General features: G+C 41.2%; 1 pseudogene; it reads left to right on the top strand.

Moving 5' to 3' along the window:
• Window positions 1-923: 923 nt before the first annotated feature.
• Window positions 924-15,251, top strand: LOC115794031 (G protein-activated inward rectifier potassium channel 4-like; annotated as a pseudogene).
• Window positions 15,252-16,472: the final 1,221 nt, after the last annotated feature.

The following is a 16,472-nucleotide window of genomic DNA, read 5'->3' on the forward strand; positions in this document are numbered from 1 at the left end:
TTATGCTGTTGTTTGACAGTTCTTTTTTTAGAAATTTTGACCCTTTGGAACTTTTATTTTAAAGGTTATTTAACTTGCTGTATATAATGTAATATTACCATGGGGGTTATGCATTTAAAAATGTATCAGTTCATAATGTTTTTTGGTCAATTCATGTCAGTGTATTTTTACACTTTGGTTTCTATACTTTTTGACTTGTATGTAAAAAGCAAATGTTGCCTTTGCAAAGCATGTCATGTTTTGTTATGTTTCAGTTTGTTGGTTTTAAATTGACAATGAAATAAAGTAATTTTAAAATATATTGTTTTTTATTTGCTTGAAATTAATAAAATTGCTAACATTTATTGAGAGTTTGGTAAATTAAGTTGCAAGTTGACATTTTAACTTTTAACAGCTAGCAATAGCCAAAGTATGCAGAGTTTAATTCCTGTTGAAATTAATATTTAGGGTGCCTCTTACACTACTGTAAAATGAAATAACTTTTACTGTAATTCTATCACAGGAAAAAATGAAGTAACAGTAACCATGTAATATAATTACTGTAAAATTGTGATAAAATCACAGTAAAATTGTAATGAAATTACAGTAAAATTGTAAAAAAAAATTTACAGTAAAACTAATAAAATTACAGTAACATTGTAATAAAATCACAGTAAAATTGTAAAAAAAATTACAGTCAAACTGTAAGAGAATTACAGTAAAATTGTAAATAAATTACAGCCAAATTGTAATAAAATTACAGTAAACTGTGAGAGAATTACAGTAAAATTGTAAATAAATTACAGCCAAATTGTAATAGAATTACAGTAAAACTAATTAAATTACAGTAAGATTACTGTAAAAATTACAGTAATTGGCTGGCAACCCTGCTGCCAGTAGTTTACTGTAAATTCTACAGTCACTTTTTTAACAGTGTGTTTTTGATGTTCTGCCTGGGAGACCTCAGAGAATGCCACGTGGTGGATGCAAACGATCAAGACCAGGCAAACAGCAGAGGGTGAGTTCTTGCCTCTTGAGCAGACAGAGATTAACCTCGGTTAGGAAACTGGGTCAGACCGACTTTTCCTGGTGGAGCTCAAGTCATTCAGCACAATACTGACTGTGATAGTCCACTGTGGGACCTGAGCACCTAAAAAGTCAGCAGTTAGAGATAATCATTATTTTAGAAGGAATTGTTGGGGCCACATGTGAGTATAGTAGCATAGTAGCAGTCAAAAAGAAATATAGAGGCATATAATTCACAATTGAAGCAGATAGCTGGGTTAAACAAAAACTACTTCTATCTTCAGAAGACCTATTTCACAGCAGCCACTTTAGTGTCTGCCAATCATTTGCTTTTGGTTTTTTTTTTTTTTAGAGCATTCAGTGGCATTTGAAATCCCACAGAAAAACTGTGCAAGCACAGGTAAACTATTCATACTCCACTCAGAAAGTCCCTCTTGCTGTGAGGCAGCAGAGTTAACCACTGTTCCACTGCACTGCCAGCCAGTACTAATAAAAGCTTTAATAAAAGCTTTAGAACCCCACCTTCACTACTGATATTTCACCTAATTGTCTAATATTTCATATCCAAATGGCTACTGTGAAATAGGTCTCTATAGGGTTCTAGAAAAAACACAACTCACACTGACTCAGTCACAACCCTCTTGAACCAGACTTGGTGAAATTCAATACTGGAACTTGTCTGCAAACCTCAGTGAACTGAAATAACCTTGTAATAAGAGTGCCCGGAATTCCTCCACAGCAATGTGAGGAGATTTACCCTTAACAACGACCAACTCTGTGGTTCTCATGCAGTCATCGCCTTCCACTTCAGTTCTGAACTGCTCTTTTACTGTGTACACACTGTGCATGTGAACAAATGTATGCATTCTGTGACAGAAACACTAGCTGCCCCTACATTCATGATAAACTTATTTAAATAGGAATGTTCAATAGCAGATACAATGCTTTTGCACATGTACAGTACCTGGTTTTCATCATTCTTACAGTGAAGCCATTTTTCTCTCTATGCAGGCTCACCACCCTTTATGTTACAAAGATACTTTTTTTTTTTTTTTAAGCCTGTCATGTCTGGTAGATCTTGCAAGCAGAACTGTGATCTGAATGCGTTGTTGTGCCAAACATATTTGCTATTTCAAGATGAGCTCTATAGGTTCTCAATAGGCTCTTCTTGTTGATGTTTTAACCCTTTATTTTATTTATCTGAGTTATTTTTCCACATACTATGTAACAGCCAGAGCTGACAGGCTGAAGAAGAGGAAAATAAAGAGAAGAAAAAGGGAGAGAGAAAGGAAGCAAAAAAAAAAAAGGGGAAAGAGCACAAGTCTATTAATCAGATACTTCATCACTTTAACATATAAAAAAATACTATCAATACTTGCAAAAATAAATTTGTGTGTGAAAAACAAAACTAACAAAGCATGTTACGCACACCAACAATTTTGTTGAGTTGTGATTGAGTGGGCGTTTGTGTCTGTGTCATGTTTGTGTCTGTGTCATGGAACGTACTTACCAATGAGGGCAAAACGCTGCAGCTCCACCCATCAGAAGCCAGAGGCAGGTACGGAAAGCCCCCGGAACCCCAGGCCACCAGCAGCCCACCAAGGGCCAGGAAGACCCCCGGCCACTCAGTCCAAAGACAACCGCACACCTACCCCAGCAGACGGGAGAGGGTGGTCTCAGACGGAGCCCCCCCAGTCGAGGAGCGAGGGCTCCAGGGAACCCAAGGCGATGAGAAGCCAGCCCCCCCCCAGCGGCCAGCCCCCTGCACTGGCCGGCGGCAGGGCTCCCGGGCCCACGGCACCCAAGGACCGCCCGACCCTCCACAGAGCCCCCCCCCACGCCGAAGAAGCCAACGCAGCCCCGCACCGCACCCCCAAGGGGGGCAGGCCAGCACCCACGCCAGAACACCCAGCCCCACCCAGGAACCCCGAGGCACCCCCATCCCAGGGGGGTAGGGGGGAGGAGGCAACCAGCAAGGAGCGGCCAGGAGGCAAGGCACAAGGCCCAGACCCAGGTCCAGCCATACATACAAACACACCCAGACACCCGTGTACACATTTATACACAGATACTCATACATGCCCATACATACTTACCCACACACAGATATGCCATACATACACATTCACTCACCCACCCATACTCACGGAGACGGTGACAAATACACAAAGACACACATTCATCCATAGCTACCCACCCTCTGAAGGCGGGGCAAGTGGAAACCACCCCAGGGCCAACAGCGACCCCAGGACGCCACCAGCCCGGTCCCCAAGGAACCACCCGACCCCTACCCCGGGCGAGACGCAAGAAATCGGGGTGTAAGATGACCCATCCACCCCTCCTCCTCCCCAACTTGTAGGTCTATGTGTTAATGTTTGTGAGTGAATGAGGTGTATAGGGTGCAGTTAAAATTGAGGGGACAGTTATGCCACAAGCGCCAACTGTTGGTCGTCAGCGCTTGCCCACACTGCCCCCCCAAAACCCTCCATGTCTAAAGTGCAAATAAAATTTGGAGACAGACAGTGACGAGGATCCGAGTGGGGCCACCTCAGCGGCCCATCTCATCAACCTCTGAGTAACATGCCTGCCCCAAAGGTCCTATGTGTATCAGGTTGTAAGTGTGTATGTGTTGTGAGTTATAATGACTAAAGTGCAATTAAAACGGAGAGGCAAGTGGTGGTGCAGCTCTCCACGTGGCCTCTCCATCCTACATCTGTGAGTGATGTGTATTCTGTGTGTGTGTGTGTGTGTGTTTGTGTATGGGGAGGGGGAGGGGGGGGGGGGCATATGACCAGGAAAAATCCTGGAAGAAGAGAGCCAGCTGTCCGCTGGCTCAATAGGCACCCCGACCTCCCACACCCCAGCACAGGGCAGGGGGAGGTGAGCCCGGGGCCGCGGTGACAGCATCCCGGAGCACTGCAGCACCCAAGGTTGGCGCCCTCGCCCCCACCGCAGAGGGCGGCCCGCTCCTCCTAGATGCCCATTCACTCAACAATAGACACAAACAGGCGACAGGACATACTGGCCTGGGCATGGAAATGCAGTGCCCAGTCCCCCCCAACCACCCCACCGCGGCCCCATCCCCCACCCCACCCCCCTGCAATGCAGGCACCCCAGGGCCCCAAAAGCGTACACCGGACATCCCGACGTCAGGCCAACCCACCCCACCCGGCGGCGCGGCCGGGACAGCAGAGGCCCCCCCCGCGCCAGGGGGGGCCCACCGGGAGCCGGCGCGGCCCCAGTGCCGGGGCCCCAGACCCCAGCCCCCAAGCCATACAGGGAAGACCAGCCAACCGACCGAGGGCCGGCACCACCCCCCCAAGCACCCCGCCCACACCCCAGGACCGAAGGCAGCACCATCCAAGCCCCCACCACCATCAACCAGGACAGGCACACAGACATCACCAGAAGGTCGCCCCAGGACCCCAGCCCCAGGAGGCGACCAGCTACCCAGGCCCCCGGAGTCCCCCCCCACCCCCCCACAAAGCACATCAGGAGCAGAGCCCGCAGCCCATCACCCCCACTAAGTAATGGAGCTGAGCAGTGGGAACCAAAGAGAGTCAAATTCCTCCAATTTGTTTTTAGAAGAAGCAGACATTCTCTCTAAACTAACATGATCTACTAATAAATTTCTGTACTGAGTAATACATAGTTTATTTTTTGTCTTCCAGTTCATGAGGATCATCTTCTTAGCGATGCACAAGGCAGTAAGAACTATGTGTGATATATTTAACTCCATAATTAATTCACTGACATCACCTAAGATGCATTGTCTGGGGGAAGTTGGGATATGACAGCTAAACCATGTGGATAGATCTTCACAAATCCTCTGCCAAAATCTCTGAACTGGTACACAAGACCACAGAGCGTGTAGATGATTATCCTCTGAATTGCTTGTACAGTGGGTGCATATGTTTGAGTGTGTAAGGCCCATTTGGAACATCCTTTGTCCAGTGTAGTATGTTCTATGGAGAATCTTATATTGTACAAGTTGTATTTGGGGTCTTTTAGTCATTTTGAAGATATTTAAACATATTTCTGTCCATAAATTTTGATCCAGGTTGACAGAAAGATCACGCTCCCATTTTGTAATTGGGAGGGAAACTGAATCATCAGTTTTTATTAATAATTTATATAATTTTGATAACAATTTTGGGGTACAGAGGTTAAGAAATTCTGTTACCCAAGTATGCATTTCTAGATTCAATTGATTAAGGTTAAATCTTCCCTGTAGGACGGACTTAACTTGTTGATATTCCAGAAATCTACCGTTGCCAATTCTATATTTTGATATAAGTTCTTGGAACGTGATAAAATTTCCATCTTGGATAATATGTTCTAAGTTATTTATACCCTTATCACGCCATAACGGAAAATTCAGCATTTTCTTTTTCTGACAAATATCTGGATTGTTCCAAATGGGTGTTAGTTTACAGGGGATGAGTGAAGACTTAGTTATTTTTAAAAATTCCCACCAGGCTGTCAGAGAGGTATTTATACTAAGGACTTTATAGCAGTTATGATGTTTAATACTGGAACTAATGAAAGGTAAATCTGAGATTTTTATTTTTCCACAAAACGCCTGTTCTAGATCCAGCCATGGGTTGTCTAATGAATTGGATTTGATCCACTTTGAAATATACTGCAATCTACTGTTTAAGAAATAGTAATAAAAGTTTGGTAATTCTAGACCTCCACTGTGTTTTGGCTTTTGTAAAGTTTTTAAGCTTATTCTTGATGGTTTGTTTTTCCATAAAAATTTTGAGATGTTTGAATCTAGTGACTTAAACCAAGGAAGAGTAGGTTTATTAGGGATCAATGAAAATAGATAATTAATTTTTGGTAAAACCATCATTTTAATGGCAGCAACTCTCCCCATGAGTGATATAGGTAAACTGTTCCAACGTGTGAGATCATCCTCTATTGTTTTTAATAAGGGGATATGATTTAATCGTACCAAGTCTGAGAGCCTGGCGGAAAAATTTATGCCTAAATATCTAATATTTCCTGACTTTAGTGGGGTCCTAGAGGTTCTCTGGAAATTACAATTCAGAGGCAAAACTGTTGATTTACTCCAATTGATAGAGTAATCAGATATAGATGAGAACTTATCTATCAGTGTGATAGTCTTCAAAAGAGAGCCTTGTGAATTCCCAAGGAAAAGTAATACATCATCAGCATAAAGGCTAAGTTTATGGTCCATATTTTCAGTTTGAATCCCTTTAATATTTACATTTTGACGGATTGCTGCTGCTAGCGGCTCAATGAAAATTACAAAAAGAGAGGGAGAGAGTGGGCAGCCCTGCCTAGTGCCCCTCTGCAGACTGAAACTTTGTGAAATGAGATCATTTGTCCTAACACGCGCATTCGGAGAGCTGTGTAGTGTTCTGATCCAGTTTATAAAGGATGAACCGAATCCAAATTTTTGCAGAACTGCTAGTAAGAATGTCCAATTTACCCGATCAAATGCCTTCTCTGCATCTAAAGACACGATTGTCGTCTCTAATTTGTTAATAGAACAATAGTCTATTATATTTATCAGTCGACGTGTATTATTGGCTGAGTGCCGACCCTTGATAAAGCCTGTTTGATCTGGATGTACAATAAATGGAGTAATACTTTCTAATCTTTTGGCAAGATGATGCTGATTTACAAAGATACTAAAAAAATAACAGATGTAACAAATGTGGAATTTACAAAAAACTAGTAAAACACTTCAATAAAATAAAACAAACAAGCACAAACCCTGTTTTCACCTACTTTAACTGCAGCTGGAAGCTCTCACTTTGATGACTGACAGATGTTTCCTGTTCCAATTTCTCAAATCTTTGTAATCATTTCCACTTTGCGGGCTGCTCAGTCCTTGTTAACTGTGGACAGAAAGGTCACATGAAAAAGTGTTACAACAAGGTTTGTAGGTTCAGAGAATCCATCTGAAAATTCTCAATTCTAGACCTGCCTTTTCACGTGCAGCAATTTATGAGCTAGTAAGTAAGAAGTATGTTTTTTAATTTATGGTCAGAAGGTTAACAAATGTTCCTTCCACAGCAAGGTAAACATCAAGCTTCTTGTGCCTCAGCTGTACAAGCAGATCAGAGTTTATCTTTGTTTAACACTTTCCACAGAAAGATTTTATGCACGATGGCAAGAATTTAAATTAAGCAATGAGTAATCTGTGTAATTTCCTAAAACTTCATTTTTATCAAGAAAAGGTCTCTCTCTCTCTCTACTTGCTGTCAAAATGTTCATGAAAGCACCTTCATTAACTTTTCAAGTCCTTCAGTTTCCCTACACAGGAAAAGGGTCTTTCCACACTACAGATAGAACATAAATAAATTCGCAGTTTATTTGTTGTCCTTCTACTATGGGAACAGATCTTTCCATGTAGTGTTATTGTGAAAAAAATAAATAAATTTGAGTTTCCCATTTCATGTAGGACCCAAGTTGAACTGAAACATCATGGTTGCAACTGGTAATTTGAATGCAGTTGTTTTTCTTTCTTTTTTTTTCATTAATCTTTTTCATTTCCCGCTAATGCTTTTTTAAAGTTTGTGTAATGTTTTATTTCTGTTATTGTGAAGCCCACAAGTGTGTGTTCACATGTGGATGTAATTAGAAATAATCATTTGAGTAAGGTCTATATCAGGGGTATTCAAATAAAATTTAAAGAGGTCCAGTCAGACAAAATTTAAGGAGGCCAAGGTCCGGAAGTCCAACTATTTAATCTGATATATATATATATATATATATATATATATATATATATATATATATATATAAGGTTTTGTTAGTTTTCAGAGCATTATTTTTTATATTTGGTTTCATGCTTAGTTTTAGTTTAGTTTTTGTCAGTTTTAGTTTTTCATACTTTGTCAGGTGCAAGAGTGATTATTGTGTAATAACTCGACAAAAGATACCGTTTAAAAAATTGCATTCAACAACCAACTGTTCACAAAACAGCAGCATTACGTGTTTAATGTGTGTAATATTAAGGAAACACATGAACATCAACAAGGAGAAACAAAAAGAAAAACACGAACTCCAAAACTAAATAAACTCTACAACAAACTTCAGCGTCAGTGCAGAACACGTGGTGTAAAACATCAGAACACAGCGAATGTTGGACAAAAACAAACTGAACTCTTTGAAGGAGTCAAAGCTCAAATCCAGCTGCATCCTGATGTTCTCACCACCTGAAGCTGCTTCTGGTTTGGAGCTGCTCGGAGAGCTAGCTTTGCTGCCTCTGTACACAACCTACTTAAGTGGCTGACCATTTACGCTTGTGTAGCTGGATTGTGTGTTAATTACCTTGCGGTCGCGTGCTGGTGTTTTATATGCGGTGCTGAGACTTTTATGGTCCTCGCTCTTTGTGCTCAGTTTTTTGGCTGCAAACATATTTGTCCGTGTTTGTCCACTTTCTTCATCCATTCCAATAGTTCCAGCAGTCTCTGACATTTGTGAGTCCTTATATTGATGCTTTGATTATTAGTCCTGATTGTTCTTCTCTCACTGATAAATTCAAACACTGCAGCAAAAAGTAGCCAGAAATGCACAAGGACTGAAAAGGTTAATCACAACCTTGTGGGCTGTGTGGACCCGACATGTAGTTCGATTTCTCCGGAGGGGCACGTCAGGTTACGTTGAAGGATCAGTGCGGTTTCTTTGCGGACCGATGCGGTGAGCACACACACACGCACGCACAGTTGCCTGATGGCGCTCCCAGCTTCAACTGTTAGAGCGGAAAAAAATGATTTCATATGAATCCACAAGGGTTTTTTTAAAAATAAAATTACGAAAACAAAGGTCATTTTATCTATAATTTCTGTTAGTTTTAGTTTTGTAAACTCACAATACTGTTTTTTGCTTTTAATTATAGATTTTATTTATTTCAGTTAATGAAAATGTTTTTTTCAATTTCAGTTTTCATTATTTAGTTCGTTTTCGTTAACTATAATAACCCTGTTTGTTACAAAGTTTACCAGCTGGCAGGAACCAGCTTGGTGGTATCACGTGGTATAGCCAAACTAGCGTGCAATTGGTCAGTGGGTTTCTTTGGACGCTTCGCTACTACCGTACTACTGCGCCGGTAAACCAGAAAGTGCTTAACAAGATTTTAATTAAGTGGTTATTTCTGTTTTGTTATTAGGTTCGAGTCCGCTTGAGACATCATTTAGGTCCGGATCCGGACCGAGGTCCGCCTATTGGTGATGGCTGGTCTATAATGTTGTGTTTCAGATATATTTTGTTTGTATTTATATGGGTCAATTTGTGGTTCACGCTGAAACATGTCTAAAGAGACATTATACATATATGTATACAGCAAGATGATGCTGATTTAAAATGGACAGTGTTAACAGTTAATGTGATGTGTTAATAAATATTAGCCGAGGAGGAAACAGAGACGACAAACCGCTTCTCCTGTGTCGTCTTTTGTTTTCCATTATTTCAGCTATCGGTAAAGCTGCTCACGGGCGCTGTGACCCGGTACCTGTTACATTATTTTTATTTTTGAAACACTGTCCGCTGTTGCGGAAGAAAGCGCAAAAACAACACACCACTCCTGAAATGAAGATCATTTCACCCAGACCTCTGGCACTGCATTTTTATAGTGTGGATCTGAAAGTTGCCAGATAGCAAATCATGACCTCCTTGTCTGTTTCATACATTCATCAGCAGAGTTGTGAAAATTTAAGCTACTGCTGTCATGGTTTGCCGCTGTGCAGGCAGGAAGGGGACCCCAAAATGCAGAACTCCAGGAAGGGTGTAATTTACTCACATGTTTTATTTACACAATCTTACAAAAATAATCATGAGCTCTCCCTGGAATACATCTGACGGGGGAGAGACATGAAACTGACTTGACTTGACTTGACCTGACTTAACCTAACTCGACTAGACGTTCATGAGAGACAGCGGGATACAACCAATGACACGACAAAGAACACAGACAATAAGTACACACTAGGAAATGGGCAAATGTGAAACAGCTGGGTAGGAAAACAGAGGAAACAAAACTAAACCTAGAGCATACAGATCAAAGACCTACCAAAATAAAGGAAGTAACCTGACACTGTACACATGGACTTGACACCTAGGCACACAAAAACACAGGGAAACAGAAACACAGAGACTGCAATAAAACAGAACTATACAACTGAACATAAAACACTGGGGCACCAGCCCAGGACCATGACAACTGCTACCAAATATGGAGGCATTCAGACCACAGCTCTTTAACCCTCGTGCGCCCCACAATGGGTCACCCGGACCCGTCTCCCCGTCCCACTGAGGCTTGGGGGTCGAGGGGACCCCAGGCCTCCTGACTGCCCGTAGTTGGGGTGGCGGTGGCGGCGGTGGGGTCGAGGGGACCCCAGTCGTCCCAGTGGCGGCAGAGGCGGCTGGGGTCACTGGGACCCCACGACTCCCGGCTCAGCGTGACCTCCCCTGCGGTGGTGGGGTCGAGTGACCCCAGGCCTAACAATGGCGGCGGTGGGGGGTCGAGGTGACCCCAGGCCTAGCAATGGCGGCGGGGGTGGGGGGTCGAGGTGACCCCAGGCCTAGCAATGGCCGCGGTGGGGGGTCGAGGTGACCCCAGGCCTAGCAATGGCGGCGGTGGGGGGTCGAGGTGACCCCAGGCCTAGCAATGGCTGCGGTGGGGGGTCGAGGTGACCCCAGGCCTAGCAATGGCGGCAGTGGTGGGGGGTCGAGGTGACCCCAGGCCTAGCAATGGCGGCGGTGGTGGTGGTGGGGGGTCGAGGTGACCCCAGGCCTAGCAATGGCGGCAGTGGTGAGGGGTCGAGGTGACCCCAGGCCTAGCAATGGCGGCGCGGGGTCGAGGGGACCCCAGGTCTCCCAGCTCAACGGGACCCTCTGTGGCCAGCGACATTCATTGCATGCGTGCTATTGCCCCCGCCCCCCAGTGGCCAGCGATAGTCATTGCACCGCGTGTGACGGTGACACTCGCGCGCACACACAGACATGCACGCACGCATGCACGCGCACACAGACACACACTCGCACACACACACACACACACACACACACACACAAACACATACACGTGGCCAGTGCGCCACTGCCCAATACGCCTCGGCCCCGTGTTAGTGATAAACACGCACACACACACACACACACACACACACACACACACACACACACACACACACACACACACACACACACACACACACACACACACACACACGTGGCCAGTGCGCCACTGCCCAATACGCCTCGGCCCCGTGTTAGTGATAAACGCACGCACACACACACACACACACACACACACACACACACACACACACACACACACACACACACACACACACACAGGGTCTAAGCAGCACTATGGGGATTCACTCTGTCAGGGGGTCGGTTCGACCCCACCTGAGACCCACGTATGTATCACGCGTTTGCGAGTCCCCATTGCAGAGGGGGTCCTTCGTGCCCCGGACACATTCTCGTGAATTCAAACGCAGTGGAAGCACAAGGGTTAAAAGGTTATTTTAGTTCACAGAGCTTTCCAGTTCAGTGTTTATGCACAACCCTCTTAGAGCCCCACTGCAGCATTTCAGTTAGACTGAGGTCTGAATTTTGGCCCATTACAACCACCTGATTCTTTTCTTTTCCAGCCATTCTGCTGTAGAGCTGTGCATGGGATTTTTGTCATGTTGTGTGACCTAGTTTCAAACTTAGTGTTGGACAGATGGTATTTTATTTTCAACACACTGATTATTCATTTTGGCTTTATTCTTAAACAAATAATTTCAAACACTGTCATTTCCTCCCCAGAGCTGAGTGAAGGAAATGAGTTTTTATGAAGTTTCATGAGGTTCATGCTATATGTTTGTCTTTACTAAATGTATGTTTACTTCCCTGAGAAATCTGTCTGGAAAATAACTTAATTGATTAAAAATACAGAAGCTTATAGTGTTCTGTGTCATCATGACCTTTGTGTTCTGACTGTACACTGAAGAAGACTAAACAATGATAGAAATGGAGACTTCAAGGTCACCCTGTTGTTGAATTTCTCTGTTTTTCACATTTCTTGTTTTGTATAATGATGTAACCAAGACTGATAAGCTGCGACTATATGACAACTGTAAGTTGAATTAGAAAGTGCCAGTACTTCATGCCATCTCACACGAGTTTGGTATGCAGTTCTGACCTGGATTAATCTGTAAACTGTTTGAAATGGCATTATTAAATTTAATAATTGGACTCCTTATTCCGTTCTATTGTCTAGTTTCTGTTTAATAAACGAACACGCCGGAACCTGGGGGGATCGGCTGGTTTTTCAGGTTCCTTCAGATGGTGACCCCCGACGTGATTAAACAGGAATGTTTTTCATTTTTAGATGTTTTTTGAGTTTCTTGGGAATAAGGAGTGGCAGCTGGTAATCGTTGTTTTGAGAGTTCGAGACAGTACCGATTTCCAGACTCTATCAGTGACCAGGACGTCCACCTAAAGGTTGGCAGAGACCTTTTCTAAATATCTGCATATTGAATTCTATCAAATTATAATGGTCACTGGTGGTATGATGGGAGGATGGTGTAATTCGAGCCATTTCACACAGTTGTAAAAGTTTAAGAAGAAAAAAAGAGAGTTTAAAGAAAAAAAGAGTTTAAGAAAAAAGAGAGTTTAAAGAAAAAAGAGAGTTTAAAGAAAAAAAGAGAGTTTAAAGAAAAAAGAGTTTAAAGAAAAAAGAGAGTTTAAAGAAAAAAAGAGAGTTTAAAGAAAAAAGAGAGTTTAAAGAAAAAAAGAGAGTTTAAAAAAAAAAGAGAGTTTAAAGAAAAAAGAGAGTTTAAAGAAAAAAAGAGTTTAAAGAATAAGAGAGTTTAAAGAAAAAGAGAGTTTAAAGAATAAGAGAGTTTAAAGAAAAAGAGAGTTTAAAGAAAAAGAGAGTTTAAGAAAAGGAAAAGAGTTAATAGGGTGCTGCCGGTGAGAGCCCGAGTGGGAAGTGATCAACCCACTGAGAAGCCCACCCTAACATAGAGAATAAAGAGACAAAAAGATAAAGAGTTTTTTGTAATAAAACACAAAGACAAAAAAAAAGAGAGAATATAAGAAATGAAGAATAAAGAGACAAAGAGAAAAAGAGTTTTTTGTAATAAAATATAAAATTTCTAAAAAAAGGAGAAAATATAAATGGTACCTTGCTAACATTGTTTTTGTTGTTGCAGTTTGGACTGACGGACAAAATAACCTACGACACTGGGTGTAGAAAAGGGGCTCCGATTAAAAAGAGGGAGAAACTTCAAAATAATTGGTGATGTAAAATTATTTTAGTGTAAACTTTTAAGCACAGATATTAACCTGAAAGCAGATTTAAAGGAGAGACGTCTCCATTTAAAATTAGGCTAAAAATAGGTGTTTGATTCAACAGGAAGTAAAAGATTCGTCAAGTAATCCCAAAATCTGATCACACGGGAACAAAAATGGTTGATAACAATAATCTCTAGAGAGAAATTGATAAATGTTTGTCATTCTGTGTTTGTATTTGTTTGTTGCTTATGCTGGTGTGCGTGAAACTCAGATCTGCTGTCTGTGTTTGTGTGTAAGCAGGCCTCAATGTGTGTGACTTTGAGTACTGTTATATGGGTGTATGTGTTGGCATGTGTGTTTCAGAGAGAGTCAGGATTTTATTGCTTTAAAAATAAATAATGAAGAAACAAAGCCACTAAAATAGATGAAAATCTCAGGTTGAAGTATTTTTTGCAAATTATTAGAGGTCATTTTTCCAGAAGATTGTTGTTAAATTTCAAGAAAAAGTTTTCGTGAGGAACTCAGTTTTAGTAAAACCTCAAAAGAAAGGTTAGAAAAAACAAACAAAAAATAGTGCATGCAAATACTTTGTGAAACAGCTGAATTTGAGACCCAAAACAAAGTGCCAAACTTTGAGCTGCCGCTCTGCTACAGAGCAAAACATAGAGAACCAAAAAACTTATTTGTTTGCCCATGAAGGATAGAATACAAGTTCCCGATTTATTCTTTTGTGCATTTACATTTCTGTACTTGGTAGATTTGTTTAAAGCTAAGATTATAAGAGAAAAGTAGAGAACATTTGAATTTTGAATGTCTGAACAATTTGATATTGAATCCAGCATTAAAGGAAAAATCCCAGAAGCTAATAATATAAACATCAGTATCAGTAGTTCCTTCATGAGGAAGATAGAATCTTTCAGTTTAAGTTTTTGTGTGTGTGTGTGTGTGTGTGAGTGATTACTGCATAGGAGATGAGGTTTGAGGGGGTATATCCCAATGTTTTTTTTTTTAATTATTACCTTAGAATTAAAAGAGAGTGTACTTTCATTTTTGCCAATCCCATTTAGAAAGGAAATGTCATTTCTTTTAGTGCAAAATTGCAGAGACAACAAACAAAATACATAATTTGTAAATCACTTGTATCATATTTCTGCTAAAATCACAACTATAGTTCAGGTGACGTACATTTTATTCCAAATATTGTTGCAGTTACAAATTGTTAATATGAATATAATCAGAAGCAATTTTTAATTGCTCCTTGCTTAAAAAAAAAAAAAAAAAAGTTACAAACTTCACAAAACACATCAGCATCACTCCTGTTATGTCTTTGGCGTAAGTTTAACATTTTGACAGGTATAATTTATAACATTATTGATGGCTATACATTTCACATCACTTTTACATACCTTACCTCATACCTTAACTGGACACTGGACACATAATAATGTTATTATTAATATTACTGATAACAAGTATGCTAATTTGGCATTTTCTTGCTTTCCTTCTACATCAAGTAAAATATGTGTAGATTCAAACACACCAGTGACATCTTGTGGCAAAAGATGTGCACTTCAGTTTTAAGATCGTGATTTGACTTGTTTGACGAACAAAACGAACAGATGCTCTTATTTGTCATTATTTTAAACACAGGGATGATGCATCAAGCCAAAACATCGTATATTGAAACAGACTGAGCAGGCGCTTGTTCTGAGCCATGCATGACGCTGGAGAAGGGCTCATTTTAAAGGGGCCACTACCTAACTGCAGTGCCAGCCAGGTACACCAGCTAATGGCTCTGGCTGACTGTAAACTCCAAAACCACAGAACTCAAAAACTGGGAAACCTGGGCAGAAGGAATGACAGAAGTGGACAAAGACAAGCAACCATCCCATGGAGGACTGACTATTGATAACATTCAGGAGGAGAGAGCAACGGAAGGGAATGAAAGTGAGGAGAGTACAGAAAAAAACAAAACACTATAAGACATTTTGGACTGTTTAAAGCAGCACTTACTGTGAATAGTTTACCAAACAGATAACATTTCACAGTAGGAAAAAGACAGGTGTAAATGAACACTTCACCATTCATGTGAATGAGTAAACTTTTCACTGGTGCTATCTCTCTCTCTCTCTCTCTCTCTCTCTCTCTCTCTCTCTCTCTCTCTCTCTCTCTCTCTCTCTCTATATATATATATATATATATATATATATATATATATGTATGTATTTATATATATATATGCATATTGGCATGCAGCTAAATAAACAACAACACTATGCTTCAATGCTTCAACATTGCATGGTGACATTAGTCAATCCTCTATTTTCAGAGTAAAAGCAGTAAAACCTAAGATCAGACCATTCATTTTAGCACAGCCTTGCTGCGGTATTTTTAATGTTACAACAGAAGAAAAGGGTACATACGGCAAACGTGCCAGTTGTGAACGGGCCATTTTTTTTATTAACATAAAATAGTTCAGTAGTTTGCACTCTTCTGGCACACCACTGCTGATCTCCGACGAACATAGAGGACAAAATCTTTTCTTTTTATGATAGATAAATTATTATCGTCACAAGATAGGACGCGTAGCTACGTCGACATAACAAAACAGTTCAACTTACCATGAGCTGATGAGAAAAAGCAACAGCAACCATCGGCTTCCGTAGTTACGGCTGATAAACTTTAATTACACAAAGGCAAACTGACAAGTCACCGGTCATAATCACTGATATTCTTCCCCGCCAAATACCCTGGAATACCCGGAGGCGGCTGCGTCACTTTCTGGTGTTGTGCCAAAAAGTGATCGTCTGCCAAAAAGCGATTTCCATTTGCCAGAAAAAAAAAAGTATTTAAACTGTTGTAAATGACGTTGTGGGCTATAATCTGTCAAAAAAAAAAAGCCAAACATATCTCTCAGTCATTTTGAGAGCAACATTAAAGCGGCCAAAAAGGACTGCATTGATTATAATTTAGATAACGCGATATCATAAAGATGTTTGCAAAACAGGTAATTTCTTTATTTTAGGTATAAAATTTAATGAATAAAAAAAAAAAATCCAGTTGACTACAGCCTATTTACCAACATAAGCGCAGATATTCCACATCAAAAACACAGAAACATCGGAAACCAATTTCTGGCAGACGCGGCAGCGCGCCCACTCAAGACGATGCTCAAAAAGATTCAACCAGACGCGCTGCAGCGC

This window comes from Archocentrus centrarchus, chromosome 16 (genome assembly GCF_007364275.1).
Source record: "Archocentrus centrarchus isolate MPI-CPG fArcCen1 chromosome 16, fArcCen1, whole genome shotgun sequence".
Taxonomy (NCBI): domain Eukaryota; kingdom Metazoa; phylum Chordata; class Actinopteri; order Cichliformes; family Cichlidae; genus Archocentrus; species Archocentrus centrarchus.